This window comes from Hyla sarda, unplaced genomic scaffold (genome assembly GCF_029499605.1).
Source record: "Hyla sarda isolate aHylSar1 unplaced genomic scaffold, aHylSar1.hap1 scaffold_1340, whole genome shotgun sequence".
Classification (NCBI taxonomy): domain Eukaryota; kingdom Metazoa; phylum Chordata; class Amphibia; order Anura; family Hylidae; genus Hyla; species Hyla sarda.
The window spans coordinates 69060-92778 of NW_026607966.1; the positions used below are offsets into that span (position 1 = coordinate 69060).

The 23719-nt window shown below is 46.3% G+C and overlaps 11 non-coding genes across 11 annotated transcripts; all 11 read left to right on the plus strand.

Moving 5' to 3' along the window:
* Nucleotides 1-317: 317 nt before the first annotated feature.
* LOC130305884 (U2 spliceosomal RNA) lies at nt 318-508 on the plus strand. Its single transcript, XR_008855307.1, has one exon. It is a non-coding gene; the product is annotated as a U2 spliceosomal RNA (small nuclear RNA).
* A 2074-nt stretch (nt 509-2582) lies between these two features.
* LOC130305885 (U2 spliceosomal RNA) lies at nt 2583-2773 on the plus strand. The gene has a single exon (XR_008855308.1). It is a non-coding gene; the product is annotated as a U2 spliceosomal RNA (small nuclear RNA).
* A 2091-nt stretch (nt 2774-4864) lies between these two features.
* LOC130305886 (U2 spliceosomal RNA) lies at nt 4865-5055 on the plus strand. Its single transcript, XR_008855309.1, has one exon. It is a non-coding gene; the product is annotated as a U2 spliceosomal RNA (small nuclear RNA).
* Nucleotides 5056-7143: 2088 nt separating this feature from the next.
* On the plus strand, nt 7144-7334 carry LOC130305887 (U2 spliceosomal RNA). The gene has a single exon (XR_008855310.1). It is a non-coding gene; the product is annotated as a U2 spliceosomal RNA (small nuclear RNA).
* A 2093-nt stretch (nt 7335-9427) lies between these two features.
* Nucleotides 9428-9618, plus strand: LOC130305888 (U2 spliceosomal RNA). Its single transcript, XR_008855311.1, has one exon. It is a non-coding gene; the product is annotated as a U2 spliceosomal RNA (small nuclear RNA).
* Nucleotides 9619-11709: 2091 nt separating this feature from the next.
* Nucleotides 11710-11900, plus strand: LOC130305889 (U2 spliceosomal RNA). The gene has a single exon (XR_008855312.1). It is a non-coding gene; the product is annotated as a U2 spliceosomal RNA (small nuclear RNA).
* A 2090-nt stretch (nt 11901-13990) lies between these two features.
* On the plus strand, nt 13991-14181 carry LOC130305897 (U2 spliceosomal RNA). Its single transcript, XR_008855319.1, has one exon. It is a non-coding gene; the product is annotated as a U2 spliceosomal RNA (small nuclear RNA).
* A 2084-nt stretch (nt 14182-16265) lies between these two features.
* LOC130305890 (U2 spliceosomal RNA) lies at nt 16266-16456 on the plus strand. The gene has a single exon (XR_008855313.1). It is a non-coding gene; the product is annotated as a U2 spliceosomal RNA (small nuclear RNA).
* A 2085-nt stretch (nt 16457-18541) lies between these two features.
* Nucleotides 18542-18732, plus strand: LOC130305891 (U2 spliceosomal RNA). Its single transcript, XR_008855314.1, has one exon. It is a non-coding gene; the product is annotated as a U2 spliceosomal RNA (small nuclear RNA).
* Nucleotides 18733-20825: 2093 nt separating this feature from the next.
* LOC130305892 (U2 spliceosomal RNA) lies at nt 20826-21016 on the plus strand. The gene has a single exon (XR_008855315.1). It is a non-coding gene; the product is annotated as a U2 spliceosomal RNA (small nuclear RNA).
* Nucleotides 21017-23108: 2092 nt separating this feature from the next.
* Nucleotides 23109-23299, plus strand: LOC130305898 (U2 spliceosomal RNA). Its single transcript, XR_008855320.1, has one exon. It is a non-coding gene; the product is annotated as a U2 spliceosomal RNA (small nuclear RNA).
* Nucleotides 23300-23719: the final 420 nt, after the last annotated feature.

The window sequence follows — 23719 nt, forward strand, 5'->3', positions numbered from 1 at the left end:
AAAGGTAGGTGTGTGCTTGTGTGTGTGTTTCCTATGCAGATCCTAAGCCCAGTGTCACATGCAAGTAGGAGGAGTAAGAAGGGTTCCTGGCAAATCCGGGTTATGGATTGCATTTAAAAAGGCCCCGTGGGAGTGCAATGGGCCCCTGTCTTGCTGCTTAGCAATAATGGTATGGGTTTAGGTTCTGCTGTGTGTACTGGTGGTTGACTGCCCCCCAGCCCAGAGTGTGCATGGAAAATTGTCTGGCAGCCTCCCTGACAGCAAGCAGTGATAGTGCCCATGAAGGGGACCTTGTTGGGCCCGCCCCTTTCACGGTTATCGCTTCTCGGCCTTTTGGCTAAGATCAAGTGTAGTATCTGTTCTTATCAGTTTAATATCTGATACGTCCCCTATCTGGGGACCATATATTAAATGGATTTTTGAGAACGGGGGCCGATTTCGAAGCTTGCTTCCGTCGCCCTATGCATTGACCCGATATGGCAGTATCTTCGGGTACAGTGCACCACCCCCTTACAGGGTTAAAAAGAAAGATTCCTACTTTCATTGCTACCTGCTTGCTGGCTAGCCAGCTAGCCAGCCCTGTGGGCCTTGCTGCTGCTGCAGCCAAAAAACAAAAGGTGGTGCTGCTGCTGCTTCTGCTGCTTCTGCTTCTGCTTGTGTCTGGCCCCTGTTGGAGCGTCCAGGCACAGGACTTCTGCTGCTGCTGACTAAATGGCCTCCTTAATTGGATCATTTGAGTAGCCAGCACACCTGTGCAGGTAGGGCATGACATGATAGGCAGCTGCCTTGATAGCGGGTGGGTGCTGAATGTTCCTAATTGACAAAATAAGATTAATGCTTATGAAGAAATATAAAATCTCATCCCTTCCCCAATATCGCGCCACACCCCTACCCCTTAATTCCCTGGTTGAACGTGATGGACATATGTCTTTTTTCGACCGTACTAACTATGTAACTATGTAACATAACATGGGGGGGGGGGGGTCTCCTGGCTGTTCACACAGGTGTGTCATTGCTGTACATTGACCATGCATTGCTTCTGTGGTATTGCAAAGGCAAAGACAAATGCTTCCAGCCATCCATTGCACTAATGGATTGGTCATCAGCTGGCTGTCTATGTCCCGCATCAATATAGACCAAAGTACAGAGGGTTAGGCTATGCTATTGTGCACCTACCTGATGCATCAGAAGGTGCGAGGCCCTTGCTAAATTCTGTGCACAGACTTTGAGATCTATGCTTTAGACTGTATCTAAACCTGCTCCAACATGGACTGACATTCTGGCCTACTTTCAGCCGATGCGACTTGTCTGTCGCTGAACAGTCGCTTTTTATGTATTCAGCACCTATGTATAATGTTGTAAAAATGCTCTAGAAGCTAAAGTCGCAGAAATGTCACACATATTTGGCCTGCAACTTTCTGTGCGACAAATTCAGACAGGAAAAATCAGTATAAATCCTTAGAAAATTATCCCCCAGTGTCTCCATCTGCTGGCGGTATTGAATAAGCATTGCTGCACTGATGGGGTATGCATTAGACGAAAAAAAAGAAGAAAAAGAAGAATAATACGCCCAGAAAAGAGGCGAAAAGGAGAAAAACGTAAAAAAACGTGAAAAAAAAGTAAGAGGAAGAGAAGGGAAAAAAAGGTGGAAATGGGTTTAAAAGTGATTTCGGCGGAGAAATATATATATATATATATATATATATATATGCGCACACACACATATAGATATAAACGTATTCTCCGTTGAGATATTGCAGCCGCTGCTGTGTCCAGGCCCAGGAGCCTTAGCACTGTGCTGTGATGTCACTCAATACCACTGACATCACTAGGTGTAAACAACATCTCTCCTTTGCTGTGTATGTGACTATGGAGCTGTTTGGTGATGTCGTCTATTACGGCCTTCATAGAAGCAACAGGAGATTGTTGCATCCATCTTGAACCCTCAGAACTACAGTGCTATGATGTCACTCACTTCCACAGGCCTTGCAGAGTGTAAACAACAACAACCCAGCTTTGTTGTGTATGTAACCAAAGGGATTTGTGATGTCACCTAGAACCTTCACAGCAGCGACAGCTTTATGAGGAGCATCAGCACTGCTCTGCCTGAGCAGAACCATCACCGCCATAGGTTGTCAAATAACCCGGATTTAACCCACACAGGTAAGTCCAATGGGGTGCAGGCATGTCCTCTATGCTTACAGCTTCCCGTGGGTGTTGGTTTGATACCGTTTGGGGACAGCCAAGGAGGCATCTGCAGGCAACAAAGGTAGGTGTGTGCTTGTGTGTGTGTTTCCTATGCAGATCCTAAGCCCAGTGTCACATGCAAGTAGGAGGAGTAAGAAGGGTTCCTGGCAAATCCGGGTTATGGATTGCATTTAAAAAGGCCCCGTGGGAGTGCAATGGGCCCCTGTCTTGCTGCTTAGCAATAATGGTATGGGTTTAGGTTCTGCTGTGTGTACTGGTGGTTGACTGCCCCCCAGCCCAGAGTGTGCATGGAAAATTGTCTGGCAGCCTCCCTGACAGCAAGCAGTGATAGTGCCCATGAAGGGGACCTTGTTGGGCCCGCCCCTTTCACGGTTATCGCTTCTCGGCCTTTTGGCTAAGATCAAGTGTAGTATCTGTTCTTATCAGTTTAATATCTGATACGTCCCCTATCTGGGGACCATATATTAAATGGATTTTTGAGAACGGGGGCCGATTTCGAAGCTTGCTTCCGTCGCCCTATGCATTGACCCGATATGGCAGTATCTTCGGGTACAGTGCACCACCCCCTTACAGGGTTAAAAAGAAAGATTCCTACTTTCATTGCTACCTGCTTGCTGGCTAGCCAGCTAGCCAGCCCTGTGGGCCTTGCTGCTGCTGCAGCCAAAAAACAAAAGGTGGTGCTGCTGCTGCTTCTGCTGCTTCTGCTTCTGCTTGTGTCTGGCCCCTGTTGGAGCGTCCAGGCACAGGACTTCTGCTGCTGCTGACTAAATGGCCTCCTTAATTGGATCATTTGAGTAGCCAGCACACCTGTGCAGGTAGGGCATGACATGATAGGCAGCTGCCTTGATAGCGGGTGGGTGCTGAATGTTCCTAATTGACAAAATAAGATTAATGCTTATGAAGAAATATAAAATCTCATCCCTTCCCCAATATCGCGCCACACCCCTACCCCTTAATTCCCTGGTTGAACGTGATGGACATATGTCTTTTTTCGACCGTACTAACTATGTAACTATGTAACATAACATGGGGGGGGGGGGGTCTCCTGGCTGTTCACACAGGTGTGTCATTGCTGTACATTGACCATGCATTGCTTCTGTGGTATTGCAAAGGCAAAGACAAATGCTTCCAGCCATCCATTGCACTAATGGATTGGTCATCAGCTGGCTGTCTATGTCCCGCATCAATATAGACCAAAGTACAGAGGGTTAGGCTATGCTATTGTGCACCTACCTGATGCATCAGAAGGTGCGAGGCCCTTGCTAAATTCTGTGCACAGACTTTGAGATCTATGCTTTAGACTGTATCTAAACCTGCTCCAACATGGACTGACATTCTGGCCTACTTTCAGCCGATGCGACTTGTCTGTCGCTGAACAGTCGCTTTTTATGTATTCAGCACCTATGTATAATGTTGTAAAAATGCTCTAGAAGCTAAAGTCGCAGAAATGTCACACATATTTGGCCTGCAACTTTCTGTGCGACAAATTCAGACAGGAAAAATCAGTATAAATCCTTAGAAAATTATCCCCCAGTGTCTCCATCTGCTGGCGGTATTGAATAAGCATTGCTGCACTGATGGGGTATGCATTAGACGAAAAAAAAGAAGAAAAAGAAGAATAATACGCCCAGAAAAGAGGCGAAAAGGAGAAAAACGTAAAAAAACGTGAAAAAAAAGTAAGAGGAAGAGAAGGGAAAAAAAGGTGGAAATGGGTTTAAAAGTGATTTCGGCGGAGAATATATATATATATATATATATATATATATATATATATATATATATATGCGCACACACACATATAGATATAAACGTATTCTCCGTTGAGATATTGCAGCCGCTGCTGTGTCCAGGCCCAGGAGCCTTAGCACTGTGCTGTGATGTCACTCAATACCACTGACATCACTAGGTGTAAACAACATCTCTCCTTTGCTGTGTATGTGACTATGGAGCTGTTTGGTGATGTCGTCTATTACGGCCTTCATAGAAGCAACAGGAGATTGTTGCATCCATCTTGAACCCTCAGAACTACAGTGCTATGATGTCACTCACTTCCACAGGCCTTGCAGAGTGTAAACAACAACAACCCAGCTTTGTTGTGTATGTAACCAAAGGGATTTGTGATGTCACCTAGAACCTTCACAGCAGCGACAGCTTTATGAGGAGCATCAGCACTGCTCTGCCTGAGCAGAACCATCACCGCCATAGGTTGTCAAATAACCCGGATTTAACCCACACAGGTAAGTCCAATGGGGTGCAGGCATGTCCTCTATGCTTACAGCTTCCCGTGGGTGTTGGTTTGATACCGTTTGGGGACAGCCAAGGAGGCATCTGCAGGCAACAAAGGTAGGTGTGTGCTTGTGTGTGTGTTTCCTATGCAGATCCTAAGCCCAGTGTCACATGCAAGTAGGAGGAGTAAGAAGGGTTCCTGGCAAATCCGGGTTATGGATTGCATTTAAAAAGGCCCCGTGGGAGTGCAATGGGCCCCTGTCTTGCTGCTTAGCAATAATGGTATGGGTTTAGGTTCTGCTGTGTGTACTGGTGGTTGACTGCCCCCCAGCCCAGAGTGTGCATGGAAAATTGTCTGGCAGCCTCCCTGACAGCAAGCAGTGATAGTGCCCATGAAGGGGACCTTGTTGGGCCCGCCCCTTTCACGGTTATCGCTTCTCGGCCTTTTGGCTAAGATCAAGTGTAGTATCTGTTCTTATCAGTTTAATATCTGATACGTCCCCTATCTGGGGACCATATATTAAATGGATTTTTGAGAACGGGGGCCGATTTCGAAGCTTGCTTCCGTCGCCCTATGCATTGACCCGATATGGCAGTATCTTCGGGTACAGTGCACCACCCCCTTACAGGGTTAAAAAGAAAGATTCCTACTTTCATTGCTACCTGCTTGCTGGCTAGCCAGCTAGCCAGCCCTGTGGGCCTTGCTGCTGCTGCAGCCAAAAAACAAAAGGTGGTGCTGCTGCTGCTTCTGCTGCTTCTGCTTCTGCTTGTGTCTGGCCCCTGTTGGAGCGTCCAGGCACAGGACTTCTGCTGCTGCTGACTAAATGGCCTCCTTAATTGGATCATTTGAGTAGCCAGCACACCTGTGCAGGTAGGGCATGACATGATAGGCAGCTGCCTTGATAGCGGGTGGGTGCTGAATGTTCCTAATTGACAAAATAAGATTAATGCTTATGAAGAAATATAAAATCTCATCCCTTCCCCAATATCGCGCCACACCCCTACCCCTTAATTCCCTGGTTGAACGTGATGGACATATGTCTTTTTTCGACCGTACTAACTATGTAACTATGTAACATAACATGGGGGGGGGGGGGTCTCCTGGCTGTTCACACAGGTGTGTCATTGCTGTACATTGACCATGCATTGCTTCTGTGGTATTGCAAAGGCAAAGACAAATGCTTCCAGCCATCCATTGCACTAATGGATTGGTCATCAGCTGGCTGTCTATGTCCCGCATCAATATAGACCAAAGTACAGAGGGTTAGGCTATGCTATTGTGCACCTACCTGATGCATCAGAAGGTGCGAGGCCCTTGCTAAATTCTGTGCACAGACTTTGAGATCTATGCTTTAGACTGTATCTAAACCTGCTCCAACATGGACTGACATTCTGGCCTACTTTCAGCCGATGCGACTTGTCTGTCGCTGAACAGTCGCTTTTTATGTATTCAGCACCTATGTATAATGTTGTAAAAATGCTCTAGAAGCTAAAGTCGCAGAAATGTCACACATATTTGGCCTGCAACTTTCTGTGCGACAAATTCAGACAGGAAAAATCAGTATAAATCCTTAGAAAATTATCCCCCAGTGTCTCCATCTGCTGGCGGTATTGAATAAGCATTGCTGCACTGATGGGGTATGCATTAGACGAAAAAAAAGAAGAAAAAGAAGAATAATACGCCCAGAAAAGAGGCGAAAAGGAGAAAAACGTAAAAAAACGTGAAAAAAAAGTAAGAGGAAGAGAAGGGAAAAAAAGGTGGAAATGGGTTTAAAAGTGATTTCGGCGGAGAAATATATATATATATATATATATATATATATATATATATATATATGCGCACACACACATATAGATATAAACGTATTCTCCGTTGAGATATTGCAGCCGCTGCTGTGTCCAGGCCCAGGAGCCTTAGCACTGTGCTGTGATGTCACTCAATACCACTGACATCACTAGGTGTAAACAACATCTCTCCTTTGCTGTGTATGTGACTATGGAGCTGTTTGGTGATGTCGTCTATTACGGCCTTCATAGAAGCAACAGGAGATTGTTGCATCCATCTTGAACCCTCAGAACTACAGTGCTATGATGTCACTCACTTCCACAGGCCTTGCAGAGTGTAAACAACAACAACCCAGCTTTGTTGTGTATGTAACCAAAGGGATTTGTGATGTCACCTAGAACCTTCACAGCAGCGACAGCTTTATGAGGAGCATCAGCACTGCTCTGCCTGAGCAGAACCATCACCGCCATAGGTTGTCAAATAACCCGGATTTAACCCACACAGGTAAGTCCAATGGGGTGCAGGCATGTCCTCTATGCTTACAGCTTCCCGTGGGTGTTGGTTTGATACCGTTTGGGGACAGCCAAGGAGGCATCTGCAGGCAACAAAGGTAGGTGTGTGCTTGTGTGTGTGTTTCCTATGCAGATCCTAAGCCCAGTGTCACATGCAAGTAGGAGGAGTAAGAAGGGTTCCTGGCAAATCCGGGTTATGGATTGCATTTAAAAAGGCCCCGTGGGAGTGCAATGGGCCCCTGTCTTGCTGCTTAGCAATAATGGTATGGGTTTAGGTTCTGCTGTGTGTACTGGTGGTTGACTGCCCCCCAGCCCAGAGTGTGCATGGAAAATTGTCTGGCAGCCTCCCTGACAGCAAGCAGTGATAGTGCCCATGAAGGGGACCTTGTTGGGCCCGCCCCTTTCACGGTTATCGCTTCTCGGCCTTTTGGCTAAGATCAAGTGTAGTATCTGTTCTTATCAGTTTAATATCTGATACGTCCCCTATCTGGGGACCATATATTAAATGGATTTTTGAGAACGGGGGCCGATTTCGAAGCTTGCTTCCGTCGCCCTATGCATTGACCCGATATGGCAGTATCTTCGGGTACAGTGCACCACCCCCTTACAGGGTTAAAAAGAAAGATTCCTACTTTCATTGCTACCTGCTTGCTGGCTAGCCAGCTAGCCAGCCCTGTGGGCCTTGCTGCTGCTGCAGCCAAAAAACAAAAGGTGGTGCTGCTGCTGCTTCTGCTGCTTCTGCTTCTGCTTGTGTCTGGCCCCTGTTGGAGCGTCCAGGCACAGGACTTCTGCTGCTGCTGACTAAATGGCCTCCTTAATTGGATCATTTGAGTAGCCAGCACACCTGTGCAGGTAGGGCATGACATGATAGGCAGCTGCCTTGATAGCGGGTGGGTGCTGAATGTTCCTAATTGACAAAATAAGATTAATGCTTATGAAGAAATATAAAATCTCATCCCTTCCCCAATATCGCGCCACACCCCTACCCCTTAATTCCCTGGTTGAACGTGATGGACATATGTCTTTTTTCGACCGTACTAACTATGTAACTATGTAACATAACATGGGGGGGGGGGGGTCTCCTGGCTGTTCACACAGGTGTGTCATTGCTGTACATTGACCATGCATTGCTTCTGTGGTATTGCAAAGGCAAAGACAAATGCTTCCAGCCATCCATTGCACTAATGGATTGGTCATCAGCTGGCTGTCTATGTCCCGCATCAATATAGACCAAAGTACAGAGGGTTAGGCTATGCTATTGTGCACCTACCTGATGCATCAGAAGGTGCGAGGCCCTTGCTAAATTCTGTGCACAGACTTTGAGATCTATGCTTTAGACTGTATCTAAACCTGCTCCAACATGGACTGACATTCTGGCCTACTTTCAGCCGATGCGACTTGTCTGTCGCTGAACAGTCGCTTTTTATTGTATTCAGCACCTATGTATAATGTTGTAAAAATGCTCTAGAAGCTAAAGTCGCAGAAATGTCACACATATTTGGCCTGCAACTTTCTGTGCGACAAATTCAGACAGGAAAAATCAGTATAAATCCTTAGAAAATTATCCCCCAGTGTCTCCATCTGCTGGCGGTATTGAATAAGCATTGCTGCACTGATGGGGTATGCATTAGACGAAAAAAAAGAAGAAAAAGAAGAATAATACGCCCAGAAAAGAGGCGAAAAGGAGAAAAACGTAAAAAAACGTGAAAAAAAAGTAAGAGGAAGAGAAGGGAAAAAAAGGTGGAAATGGGTTTAAAAGTGATTTCGGCGGAGAAATATATATATATATATATATATATATATATATATATATATATATATATGCGCACACACACATATAGATATAAACGTATTCTCCGTTGAGATATTGCAGCCGCTGCTGTGTCCAGGCCCAGGAGCCTTAGCACTGTGCTGTGATGTCACTCAATACCACTGACATCACTAGGTGTAAACAACATCTCTCCTTTGCTGTGTATGTGACTATGGAGCTGTTTGGTGATGTCGTCTATTACGGCCTTCATAGAAGCAACAGGAGATTGTTGCATCCATCTTGAACCCTCAGAACTACAGTGCTATGATGTCACTCACTTCCACAGGCCTTGCAGAGTGTAAACAACAACAACCCAGCTTTGTTGTGTATGTAACCAAAGGGATTTGTGATGTCACCTAGAACCTTCACAGCAGCGACAGCTTTATGAGGAGCATCAGCACTGCTCTGCCTGAGCAGAACCATCACCGCCATAGGTTGTCAAATAACCCGGATTTAACCCACACAGGTAAGTCCAATGGGGTGCAGGCATGTCCTCTATGCTTACAGCTTCCCGTGGGTGTTGGTTTGATACCGTTTGGGGACAGCCAAGGAGGCATCTGCAGGCAACAAAGGTAGGTGTGTGCTTGTGTGTGTGTTTCCTATGCAGATCCTAAGCCCAGTGTCACATGCAAGTAGGAGGAGTAAGAAGGGTTCCTGGCAAATCCGGGTTATGGATTGCATTTAAAAAGGCCCCGTGGGAGTGCAATGGGCCCCTGTCTTGCTGCTTAGCAATAATGGTATGGGTTTAGGTTCTGCTGTGTGTACTGGTGGTTGACTGCCCCCCAGCCCAGAGTGTGCATGGAAAATTGTCTGGCAGCCTCCCTGACAGCAAGCAGTGATAGTGCCCATGAAGGGGACCTTGTTGGGCCCGCCCCTTTCACGGTTATCGCTTCTCGGCCTTTTGGCTAAGATCAAGTGTAGTATCTGTTCTTATCAGTTTAATATCTGATACGTCCCCTATCTGGGGACCATATATTAAATGGATTTTTGAGAACGGGGGCCGATTTCGAAGCTTGCTTCCGTCGCCCTATGCATTGACCCGATATGGCAGTATCTTCGGGTACAGTGCACCACCCCCTTACAGGGTTAAAAAGAAAGATTCCTACTTTCATTGCTACCTGCTTGCTGGCTAGCCAGCTAGCCAGCCCTGTGGGCCTTGCTGCTGCTGCAGCCAAAAAACAAAAGGTGGTGCTGCTGCTGCTTCTGCTGCTTCTGCTTCTGCTTGTGTCTGGCCCCTGTTGGAGCGTCCAGGCACAGGACTTCTGCTGCTGCTGACTAAATGGCCTCCTTAATTGGATCATTTGAGTAGCCAGCACACCTGTGCAGGTAGGGCATGACATGATAGGCAGCTGCCTTGATAGCGGGTGGGTGCTGAATGTTCCTAATTGACAAAATAAGATTAATGCTTATGAAGAAATATAAAATCTCATCCCTTCCCCAATATCGCGCCACACCCCTACCCCTTAATTCCCTGGTTGAACGTGATGGACATATGTCTTTTTTCGACCGTACTAACTATGTAACTATGTAACATAACATGGGGGGGGGGGGTCTCCTGGCTGTTCACACAGGTGTGTCATTGCTGTACATTGACCATGCATTGCTTCTGTGGTATTGCAAAGGCAAAGACAAATGCTTCCAGCCATCCATTGCACTAATGGATTGGTCATCAGCTGGCTGTCTATGTCCCGCATCAATATAGACCAAAGTACAGAGGGTTAGGCTATGCTATTGTGCACCTACCTGATGCATCAGAAGGTGCGAGGCCCTTGCTAAATTCTGTGCACAGACTTTGAGATCTATGCTTTAGACTGTATCTAAACCTGCTCCAACATGGACTGACATTCTGGCCTACTTTCAGCCGATGCGACTTGTCTGTCGCTGAACAGTCGCTTTTTATGTATTCAGCACCTATGTATAATGTTGTAAAAATGCTCTAGAAGCTAAAGTCGCAGAAATGTCACACATATTTGGCCTGCAACTTTCTGTGCGACAAATTCAGACAGGAAAAATCAGTATAAATCCTTAGAAAATTATCCCCCAGTGTCTCCATCTGCTGGCGGTATTGAATAAGCATTGCTGCACTGATGGGGTATGCATTAGACGAAAAAAAAGAAGAAAAAGAAGAATAATACGCCCAGAAAAGAGGCGAAAAGGAGAAAAACGTAAAAAAACGTGAAAAAAAAGTAAGAGGAAGAGAAGGGAAAAAAAGGTGGAAATGGGTTTAAAAGTGATTTCGGCGGAGAAATATATATATATATATATATATATATATATATATATATATATATATATGCGCACACACACATATAGATATAAACGTATTCTCCGTTGAGATATTGCAGCCGCTGCTGTGTCCAGGCCCAGGAGCCTTAGCACTGTGCTGTGATGTCACTCAATACCACTGACATCACTAGGTGTAAACAACATCTCTCCTTTGCTGTGTATGTGACTATGGAGCTGTTTGGTGATGTCGTCTATTACGGCCTTCATAGAAGCAACAGGAGATTGTTGCATCCATCTTGAACCCTCAGAACTACAGTGCTATGATGTCACTCACTTCCACAGGCCTTGCAGAGTGTAAACAACAACAACCCAGCTTTGTTGTGTATGTAACCAAAGGGATTTGTGATGTCACCTAGAACCTTCACAGCAGCGACAGCTTTATGAGGAGCATCAGCACTGCTCTGCCTGAGCAGAACCATCACCGCCATAGGTTGTCAAATAACCCGGATTTAACCCACACAGGTAAGTCCAATGGGGTGCAGGCATGTCCTCTATGCTTACAGCTTCCCGTGGGTGTTGGTTTGATACCGTTTGGGGACAGCCAAGGAGGCATCTGCAGGCAACAAAGGTAGGTGTGTGCTTGTGTGTGTGTTTCCTATGCAGATCCTAAGCCCAGTGTCACATGCAAGTAGGAGGAGTAAGAAGGGTTCCTGGCAAATCCGGGTTATGGATTGCATTTAAAAAGGCCCCGTGGGAGTGCAATGGGCCCCTGTCTTGCTGCTTAGCAATAATGGTATGGGTTTAGGTTCTGCTGTGTGTACTGGTGGTTGACTGCCCCCCAGCCCAGAGTGTGCATGGAAAATTGTCTGGCAGCCTCCCTGACAGCAAGCAGTGATAGTGCCCATGAAGGGGACCTTGTTGGGCCCGCCCCTTTCACGGTTATCGCTTCTCGGCCTTTTGGCTAAGATCAAGTGTAGTATCTGTTCTTATCAGTTTAATATCTGATACGTCCCCTATCTGGGGACCATATATTAAATGGATTTTTGAGAACGGGGGCCGATTTCGAAGCTTGCTTCCGTCGCCCTATGCATTGACCCGATATGGCAGTATCTTCGGGTACAGTGCACCACCCCCTTACAGGGTTAAAAAGAAAGATTCCTACTTTCATTGCTACCTGCTTGCTGGCTAGCCAGCTAGCCAGCCCTGTGGGCCTTGCTGCTGCTGCAGCCAAAAAACAAAAGGTGGTGCTGCTGCTGCTTCTGCTGCTTCTGCTTCTGCTTGTGTCTGGCCCCTGTTGGAGCGTCCAGGCACAGGACTTCTGCTGCTGCTGACTAAATGGCCTCCTTAATTGGATCATTTGAGTAGCCAGCACACCTGTGCAGGTAGGGCATGACATGATAGGCAGCTGCCTTGATAGCGGGTGGGTGCTGAATGTTCCTAATTGACAAAATAAGATTAATGCTTATGAAGAAATATAAAATCTCATCCCTTCCCCAATATCGCGCCACACCCCTACCCCTTAATTCCCTGGTTGAACGTGATGGACATATGTCTTTTTTCGACCGTACTAACTATGTAACTATGTAACATAACATGGGGGGGGGGGGGGGTCTCCTGGCTGTTCACACAGGTGTGTCATTGCTGTACATTGACCATGCATTGCTTCTGTGGTATTGCAAAGGCAAAGACAAATGCTTCCAGCCATCCATTGCACTAATGGATTGGTCATCAGCTGGCTGTCTATGTCCCGCATCAATATAGACCAAAGTACAGAGGGTTAGGCTATGCTATTGTGCACCTACCTGATGCATCAGAAGGTGCGAGGCCCTTGCTAAATTCTGTGCACAGACTTTGAGATCTATGCTTTAGACTGTATCTAAACCTGCTCCAACATGGACTGACATTCTGGCCTACTTTCAGCCGATGCGACTTGTCTGTCGCTGAACAGTCGCTTTTTATGTATTCAGCACCTATGTATAATGTTGTAAAAATGCTCTAGAAGCTAAAGTCGCAGAAATGTCACACATATTTGGCCTGCAACTTTCTGTGCGACAAATTCAGACAGGAAAAATCAGTATAAATCCTTAGAAAATTATCCCCCAGTGTCTCCATCTGCTGGCGGTATTGAATAAGCATTGCTGCACTGATGGGGTATGCATTAGACGAAAAAAAAGAAGAAAAAGAAGAATAATACGCCCAGAAAAGAGGCGAAAAGGAGAAAAACGTAAAAAAACGTGAAAAAAAAGTAAGAGGAAGAGAAGGGAAAAAAAGGTGGAAATGGGTTTAAAAGTGATTTCGGCGGAGAAATATATATATATATATATATATATATATATATATATATATATATGCGCACACACACATATAGATATAAACGTATTCTCCGTTGAGATATTGCAGCCGCTGCTGTGTCCAGGCCCAGGAGCCTTAGCACTGTGCTGTGATGTCACTCAATACCACTGACATCACTAGGTGTAAACAACATCTCTCCTTTGCTGTGTATGTGACTATGGAGCTGTTTGGTGATGTCGTCTATTACGGCCTTCATAGAAGCAACAGGAGATTGTTGCATCCATCTTGAACCCTCAGAACTACAGTGCTATGATGTCACTCACTTCCACAGGCCTTGCAGAGTGTAAACAACAACAACCCAGCTTTGTTGTGTATGTAACCAAAGGGATTTGTGATGTCACCTAGAACCTTCACAGCAGCGACAGCTTTATGAGGAGCATCAGCACTGCTCTGCCTGAGCAGAACCATCACCGCCATAGGTTGTCAAATAACCCGGATTTAACCCACACAGGTAAGTCCAATGGGGTGCAGGCATGTCCTCTATGCTTACAGCTTCCCGTGGGTGTTGGTTTGATACCGTTTGGGGACAGCCAAGGAGGCATCTGCAGGCAACAAAGGTAGGTGTGTGCTTGTGTGTGTGTTTCCTATGCAGATCCTAAGCCCAGTGTCACATGCAAGTAGGAGGAGTAAGAAGGGTTCCTGGCAAATCCGGGTTATGGATTGCATTTAAAAAGGCCCCGTGGGAGTGCAATGGGCCCCTGTCTTGCTGCTTAGCAATAATGGTATGGGTTTAGGTTCTGCTGTGTGTACTGGTGGTTGACTGCCCCCCAGCCCAGAGTGTGCATGGAAAATTGTCTGGCAGCCTCCCTGACAGCAAGCAGTGATAGTGCCCATGAAGGGGACCTTGTTGGGCCCGCCCCTTTCACGGTTATCGCTTCTCGGCCTTTTGGCTAAGATCAAGTGTAGTATCTGTTCTTATCAGTTTAATATCTGATACGTCCCCTATCTGGGGACCATATATTAAATGGATTTTTGAGAACGGGGGCCGATTTCGAAGCTTGCTTCCGTCGCTCTATGCATTGACCCGATATGGCAGTATCTTCGGGTACAGTGCACCACCCCCTTACAGGGTTAAAAAGAAAGATTCCTACTTTCATTGCTACCTGCTTGCTGGCTAGCCAGCTAGCCAGCCCTGTGGGCCTTGCTGCTGCTGCAGCCAAAAAACAAAAGGTGGTGCTGCTGCTGCTTCTGCTGCTTCTGCTTCTGCTTGTGTCTGGCCCCTGTTGGAGCGTCCAGGCACAGGACTTCTGCTGCTGCTGACTAAATGGCCTCCTTAATTGGATCATTTGAGTAGCCAGCACACCTGTGCAGGTAGGGCATGACATGATAGGCAGCTGCCTTGATAGCGGGTGGGTGCTGAATGTTCCTAATTGACAAAATAAGATTAATGCTTATGAAGAAATATAAAATCTCATCCCTTCCCCAATATCGCGCCACACCCCTACCCCTTAATTCCCTGGTTGAACGTGATGGACATATGTCTTTTTTCGACCGTACTAACTATGTAACTATGTAACATAACATGGGGGGGGGGGGGTCTCCTGGCTGTTCACACAGGTGTGTCATTGCTGTACATTGACCATGCATTGCTTCTGTGGTATTGCAAAGGCAAAGACAAATGCTTCCAGCCATCCATTGCACTAATGGATTGGTCATCAGCTGGCTGTCTATGTCCCGCATCAATATAGACCAAAGTACAGAGGGTTAGGCTATGCTATTGTGCACCTACCTGATGCATCAGAAGGTGCGAGGCCCTTGCTAAATTCTGTGCACAGACTTTGAGATCTATGCTTTAGACTGTATCTAAACCTGCTCCAACATGGACTGACATTCTGGCCTACTTTCAGCCGATGCGACTTGTCTGTCGCTGAACAGTCGCTTTTTATGTATTCAGCACCTATGTATAATGTTGTAAAAATGCTCTAGAAGCTAAAGTCGCAGAAATGTCACACATATTTGGCCTGCAACTTTCTGTGCGACAAATTCAGACAGGAAAAATCAGTATAAATCCTTAGAAAATTATCCCCCAGTGTCTCCATCTGCTGGCGGTATTGAATAAGCATTGCTGCACTGATGGGGTATGCATTAGACGAAAAAAAAGAAGAAAAAGAAGAATAATACGCCCAGAAAAGAGGCGAAAAGGAGAAAAACGTAAAAAAACGTGAAAAAAAAGTAAGAGGAAGAGAAGGGAAAAAAAGGTGGAAATGAGTTTAAAAGTGATTTCGGCGGAGAAATATATGTATATATATATATATATATATATATATATATATGCGCACACACACATATAGATATAAACGTATTCTCCGTTGAGATATTGCAGCCGCTGCTGTGTCCAGGCCCAGGAGCCTTAGCACTGTGCTGTGATGTCACTCAATACCACTGACATCACTAGGTGTAAACAACATCTCTCCTTTGCTGTGTATGTGACTATGGAGCTGTTTGGTGATGTCGTCTATTACGGCCTTCATAGAAGCAACAGGAGATTGTTGCATCCATCTTGAACCCTCAGAACTACAGTGCTATGATGTCACTCACTTCCACAGGCCTTGCAGAGTGTAAACAACAACAACCCAGCTTTGTTGTGTATGTAACCAAAGGGATTTGTGATGTCACCTAGAACCTTCACAGCAGCGACAGCTTTATGAGGAGCATCAGCACTGCTCTGCCTGAGCAGAACCATCACCGCCATAGGTTGTCAAATAACCCGGATTTAACCCACACAGGTAAGTCCAATGGGGTGCAGGCATGTCCTCTATGCTTACAGCTTCCCGTGGGTGTTGGTTTGATACCGTTTGGGGACAGCCAAGGAGGCATCTGCAGGCAACAAAGGTAGGTGTGTGCTTGTGTGTGTGTTTCCTATGCAGATCCTAAGCCCAGTGTCACATGCAAGTAGGAGGAGTAAGAAGGGTTCCTGGCAAATCCGGGTTATGGATTGCATTTAAAAAGGCCCCGTGGGAGTGCAATGGGCCCCTGTCTTGCTGCTTAGCAATAATGGTATGGGTTTAGGTTCTGCTGTGTGTACTGGTGGTTGACTGCCCCCCAGCCCAGAGTGTGCATGGAAAATTGTCTGGCAGCCTCCCTGACAGCAAGCAGTGATAGTGCCCATGAAGGGGACCTTGTTGGGCCCGCCCCTTTCACGGTTATCGCTTCTCGGCCTTTTGGCTAAGATCAAGTGTAGTATCTGTTCTTATCAGTTTAATATCTGATACGTCCCCTATCTGGGGACCATATATTAAATGGATTTTTGAGAACGGGGGCCGATTTCGAAGCTTGCTTCCGTCGCCCTATGCATTGACCCGATATGGCAGTATCTTCGGGTACAGTGCACCACCCCCTTACAGGGTTAAAAAGAAAGATTCCTACTTTCATTGCTACCTGCTTGCTGGCTAGCCAGCTAGCCAGCCCTGTGGGCCTTGCTGCTGCTGCAGCCAAAAAACAAAAGGTGGTGCTGCTGCTGCTTCTGCTGCTTCTGCTTCTGCTTGTGTCTGGCCCCTGTTGGAGCGTCCAGGCACAGGACTTCTGCTGCTGCTGACTAAATGGCCTCCTTAATTGGATCATTTGAGTAGCCAGCACACCTGTGCAGGTAGGGCATGACATGATAGGCAGCTGCCTTGATAGCGGGTGGGTGCTGAATGTTCCTAATTGACAAAATAAGATTAATGCTTATGAAGAAATATAAAATCTCATCCCTTCCCCAATATCGCGCCACACCCCTACCCCTTAATTCCCTGGTTGAACGTGATGGACATATGTCTTTTTTCGACCGTACTAACTATGTAACTATGTAACATAACATGGGGGGGGGGGGTCTCCTGGCTGTTCACACAGGTGTGTCATTGCTGTACATTGACCATGCATTGCTTCTGTGGTATTGCAAAGGCAAAGACAAATGCTTCCAGCCATCCATTGCACTAATGGATTGGTCATCAGCTGGCTGTCTATGTCCCGCATCAATATAGACCAAAGTACAGAGGGTTAGGCTATGCTATTGTGCACCTACCTGATGCATCAGAAGGTGCGAGGCCCTTGCTAAATTCTGTGCACAGACTTTGAGATCTATGCTTTAGACTGTATCTAAACCTGCTCCAACATGGACTGACATTCTGGCCTACTTTCAGCCGATGCGACTTGTCTGTCGCTGAACAGTCGCTTTTTATGTATTCAGCACCTATGTATAATGTTGTAAAAATGCTCTAGAAGCTAAAGTCGCAGAAATGTCACACATATTTGGCCTGCAACTTTCTGTGCGACAAATTCAGACAGGAAAAATCAGTATAAATCCTTAGAAAATTATCCCCCAGTGTCTCCATCTGCTGGCGGTATTGAATAAGCATTGCTGCACTGATGGGGTATGCATTAGACGAAAAAAAAGAAGAAAAAGAAGAATAATACGCCCAGAAAAGAGGCGAAAAGGAGAAAAACGTAAAAAAACGTGAAAAAAAAGTAAGAGGAAGAGAAGGGAAAAAAAGGTGGAAATGGGTTTAAAAGTGATTTCGGCGGAGAAATATATATATATATATATATATATATATATATATATATATATGCGCACACACACATATAGATATAAACGTATTCTCCGTTGAGATATTGCAGCCGCTGCTGTGTCCAGGCCCAGGAGCCTTAGCACTGTGCTGTGATGTCACTCAATACCACTGACATCACTAGGTGTAAACAACATCTCTCCTTTGCTGTGTATGTGACTATGGAGCTGTTTGGTGATGTCGTCTATTACGGCCTTCATAGAAGCAACAGGAGATTGTTGCATCCATCTTGAACCCTCAGAACTACAGTGCTATGATGTCACTCACTTCCACAGGCCTTGCAGAGTGTAAACAACAACAACCCAGCTTTGTTGTGTATGTAACCAAAGGGATTTGTGATGTCACCTAGAACCTTCACAGCAGCGACAGCTTTATGAGGAGCATCAGCACTGCTCTGCCTGAGCAGAACCATCACCGCCATAGGTTGTCAAATAACCCGGATTTAACCCACACAGGTAAGTCCAATGGGGTGCAGGCATGTCCTCTATGCTTACAGCTTCCCGTGGGTGTTGGTTTGATACCGTTTGGGGACAGCCAAGGAGGCATCTGCAGGCAACAAAGGTAGGTGTGTGCTTGTGTGTGTGTTTCCTATGCAGATCCTAAGCCCAGTGTCACATGCAAGTAGGAGGAGTAAGAAGGGTTCCTGGCAAATCCGGGTTATGGATTGCATTTAAAAAGGCCCCGTGGGAGTGCAATGGGCCCCTGTCTTGCTGCTTAGCAATAATGGTATGGGTTTAGGTTCTGCTGTGTGTACTGGTGGTTGACTGCCCCCCAGCCCAGAGTGTGCATGGAAAATTGTCTGGCAGCCTCCCTGACAGCAAGCAGTGATAGTGCCCATGAAGGGGACCTTGTTGGGCCCGCCCCTTTCACGGTTATCGCTTCTCGGCCTTTTGGCTAAGATCAAGTGTAGTATCTGTTCTTATCAGTTTAATATCTGATACGTCCCCTATCTGGGGACCATATATTAAATGGATTTTTGAGAACGGGGGCCGATTTCGAAGCTTGCTTCCGTCGCCCTATGCATTGACCCGATATGGCAGTATCTTCGGGTACAGTGCACCACCCCCTTACAGGGTTAAAAAGAAAGATTCCTACTTTCATTGCTACCTGCTTGCTGGCTAGCCAGCTAGCCAGCCCTGTGGGCCTTGCTGCTGCTGCAGCCAAAAAACAAAAGGTGGTGCTGCTGCTGCTTCTGCTGCTTCTGCTTCTGCTTGTGTCTGGCCCCTGTTGGAGCGTCCAGGCACAGGACTTCTGCTGCTGCTGACTAAATGGCCTCCTTAATTGGATCATTTGAGTAGCCAGCACACCTGTGCAGGTAGGGCATGACATGATAGGCAGCTGCCTTGATAGCGGGTGGGTGCTGAATGTTCCTAATTGACAAAATAAGATTAATGCTTATGAAGAAATATAAAATCTCATCCCTTCCCCAATATCGCGCCACACCCCTACCCCTTAATTCCCTGGTTGAACGTGATGGACATATGTCTTTTTTCGACCGTACTAACTATGTAACTATGTAACATAACATGGGGGGGGGGGGGGTCTCCTGGCTGTTCACACAGGTGTGTCATTGCTGTACATTGACCATGCATTGCTTCTGTGGTATTGCAAAGGCAAAGACAAATGCTTCCAGCCATCCATTGCACTAATGGATTGGTCATCAGCTGGCTGTCTATGTCCCGCATCAATATAGACCAAAGTACAGAGGGTTAGGCTATGCTATTGTGCACCTACCTGATGCATCAGAAGGTGCGAGGCCCTTGCTAAATTCTGTGCACAGACTTTGAGATCTATGCTTTAGACTGTATCTAAACCTGCTCCAACATGGACTGACATTCTGGCCTACTTTCAGCCGATGCGACTTGTCTGTCGCTGAACAGTCGCTTTTTATGTATTCAGCACCTATGTATAATGTTGTAAAAATGCTCTAGAAGCTAAAGTCGCAGAAATGTCACACATATTTGGCCTGCAACTTTCTGTGCGACAAATTCAGACAGGAAAAATCAGTATAAATCCTTAGAAAATTATCCCCCAGTGTCTCCATCTGCTGGCGGTATTGAATAAGCATTGCTGCACTGATGGGGTATGCATTAGACGAAAAAAAAGAAGAAAAAGAAGAATAATACGCCCAGAAAAGAGGCGAAAAGGAGAAAAACGTAAAAAAACGTGAAAAAAAAGTAAGAGGAAGAGAAGGGAAAAAAAGGTGGAAATGGGTTTAAAAGTGATTTCGGCGGAGAAATATATATATATATATATATATATATATATATATATATATATATATATGCGCACACACACATATAGATATAAACGTATTCTCCGTTGAGATATTGCAGCCGCTGCTGTGTCCAGGCCCAGGAGCCTTAGCACTGTGCTGTGATGTCACTCAATACCACTGACATCACTAGGTGTAAACAACATCTCTCCTTTGCTGTGTATGTGACTATGGAGCTGTTTGGTGATGTCGTCTATTACGGCCTTCATAGAAGCAACAGGAGATTGTTGCATCCATCTTGAACCCTCAGAACTACAGTGCTATGATGTCACTCACTTCCACAGGCCTTGCAGAGTGTAAACAACAACAACCCAGCTTTGTTGTGTATGTAACCAAAGGGATTTGTGATGTCACCTAGAACCTTCACAGCAGCGACAGCTTTATGAGGAGCATCAGCACTGCTCTGCCTGAGCAGAACCATCACCGCCATAGGTTGTCAAATAACCCGGATTTAACCCACACAGGTAAGTCCAATGGGGTGCAGGCATGTCCTCTATGCTTACAGCTTCCCGTGGGTGTTGGTTTGATACCGTTTGGGGACAGCCAAGGAGGCATCTGCAGGCAACAAAGGTAGGTGTGTGCTTGTGTGTGTGTTTCCTATGCAGATCCTAAGCCCAGTGTCACATGCAAGTAGGAGGAGTAAGAAGGGTTCCTGGCAAATCCGGGTTATGGATTGCATTTAAAAAGGCCCCGTGGGAGTGCAATGGGCCCCTGTCTTGCTGCTTAGCAATAATGGTATGGGTTTAGGTTCTGCTGTGTGTACTGGTGGTTGACTGCCCCCCAGCCCAGAGTGTGCATGGAAAATTGTCTGGCAGCCTCCCTGACAGCAAGCAGTGATAGTGCCCATGAAGGGGACCTTGTTGGGCCCGCCCCTTTCACGGTTATCGCTTCTCGGCCTTTTGGCTAAGATCAAGTGTAGTATCTGTTCTTATCAGTTTAATATCTGATACGTCCCCTATCTGGGGACCATATATTAAATGGATTTTTGAGAACGGGGGCCGATTTCGAAGCTTGCTTCCGTCGCCCTATGCATTGACCCGATATGGCAGTATCTTCGGGTACAGTGCACCACCCCCTTACAGGGTTAAAAAGAAAGATTCCTACTTTCATTGCTACCTGCTTGCTGGCTAGCCAGCTAGCCAGCCCTGTGGGCCTTGCTGCTGCTGCAGCCAAAAAACAAAAGGTGGTGCTGCTGCTGCTTCTGCTGCTTCTGCTTCTGCTTGTGTCTGGCCCCTGTTGGAGCGTCCAGGCACAGGACTTCTGCTGCTGCTGACTAAATGGCCTCCTTAATTGGATCATTTGAGTAGCCAGCACACCTGTGCAGGTAGGGCATGACATGATAGGCAGCTGCCTTGATAGCGGGTGGGTGCTGAATGTTCCTAATTGACAAAATAAGATTAATGCTTATGAAGAAATATAAAATCTCATCCCTTCCCCAATATCGCGCCACACCCCTACCCCTTAATTCCCTGGTTGAACGTGATGGACATATGTCTTTTTTCGACCGTACTAACTATGTAACTATGTAACATAACATGGGGGGGGGGGGGTCTCCTGGCTGTTCACACAGGTGTGTCATTGCTGTACATTGACCATGCATTGCTTCTGTGGTATTGCAAAGGCAAAGACAAATGCTTCCAGCCATCCATTGCACTAATGGATTGGTCATCAGCTGGCTGTCTATGTCCCGCATCAATATAGACCAAAGTACAGAGGGTTAGGCTATGCTATTGTGCACCTACCTGATGCATCAGAAGGTGCGAGGCCCTTGCTAAATTCTGTGCACAGACTTTGAGATCTATGCTTTAGACTGTATCTAAACCTGCTCCAACATGGACTGACATTCTGGCCTACTTTCAGCCGATGCGACTTGTCTGTCGCTGAACAGTCGCTTTTTATGTATTCAGCACCTATGTATAATGTTGTAAAAATGCTCTAGAAGCTAAAGTCGCAGAAATGTCACACATATTTGGCCTGCAACTTTCTGTGCGACAAATTCAGACAGGAAAAATCAGTATAAATCCTTAGAAAATTATCCCCCAGTGTCTCCATCTGCTGGCGGTATTGAATAAGCATTGCTGCACTGATGGGGTATGCATTAGACGAAAAAAAAGAAGAAAAAGAAGAATAATACGCCCAGAAAAGAGGCGAAAAGGAGAAAAACGTAAAAAAACGTGAAAAAAAAGTAAGAGGAAGAGAAGGGAAAAAAAGGTGGAAATGGGTTTAAAAGTGATTTCGGCGGAGAAATATATATATATATATATATATATATATATATATATATATATATATATGCGCACACACACATATAGATATAAACGTATTCTCCGTTGAGATATTGCAGCCGCTGCTGTGTCCAGGCCCAGGAGCCTTAGCACTGTGCTGTGATGTCACTCAATACCACTGACATCACTAGGTGTAAACAACATCTCTCCTTTGCTGTGTATGTGACTATGGAGCTGTTTGGTGATGTCGTCTATTACGGCCTTCATAGAAGCAACAGGAGATTGTTGCATCCATCTTGAACCCTCAGAACTACAGTGCTATGATGTCACTCACTTCCACAGGCCTTGCAGAGTGTAAACAACAACAACCCAGCTTTGTTGTGTATGTAACCAAAGGGATTTGTGATGTCACCTAGAACCTTCACAGCAGCGACAGCTTTATGAGGAGCATCAGCACTGCTCTGCCTGAGCAGAACCATCACCGCCATAGGTTGTCAAATAACCCGGATTTAACCCACACAGGTAAGTCCAATGGGGTGCAGGCATGTCCTCTATGCTTACAGCTTCCCGTGGGTGTTGGTTTGATACCGTTTGGGGACAGCCAAGGAGGCATCTGCAGGCAACAAAGGTAGGTGTGTGCTTGTGTGTGTGTTTCCTATGCAGATCCTAAGCCCAGTGTCACATGCAAGTAGGAGGAGTAAGAAGGGTTCCTGGCAAATCCGGGTTATGGATTGCATTTAAAAAGGCCCCGTGGGAGTGCAATGGGCCCCTGTCTTGCTGCTTAGCAATAATGGTATGGGTTTAGGTTCTGCTGTGTGTACTGGTGGTTGACTGCCCCCCAGCCCAGAGTGTGCATGGAAAATTGTCTGGCAGCCTCCCTGACAGCAAGCAGTGATAGTGCCCATGAAGGGGACCTTGTTGGGCCCGCCCCTTTCACGGTTATCGCTTCTCGGCCTTTTGGCTAAGATCAAGTGTAGTATCTGTTCTTATCAGTTTAATATCTGATACGTCCCCTATCTGGGGACCATATATTAAATGGATTTTTGAGAACGGGGGCCGATTTCGAAGCTTGCTTCCGTCGCTCTATGCATTGACCCGATATGGCAGTATCTTCGGGTACAGTGCACCACCCCCTTACAGGGTTAAAAAGAAAGATTCCTACTTTCATTGCTACCTGCTTGCTGGCTAGCCAGCTAGCCAGCCCTGTGGGCCTTGCTGCTGCTGCAGCCAAAAAACAAAAGGTGGTGCTGCTGCTGCTTCTGCTGCTTCTGCTTCTGCTTGTGTCTGGCCCCTGTTGGAGCGTCCAGGCACAGGACTTCTGCTGCTGCTGACTAAATGGCCTCCTTAATTGGATCATTTGAGTAGCCAGCACACCTGTGCAGGTAGGGCATGACATGATAGGCAGCTGCCTTGATAGCGGGTGGGTGCTGAATGTTCCTAATTGACAAAATAAGATTAATGCTTATGAAGAAATATAAAATCTCATCCCTTCCCCAATATCGCGCCACACCCCTACCCCTTAATTCCCTGGTTGAACGTGATGGACATATGT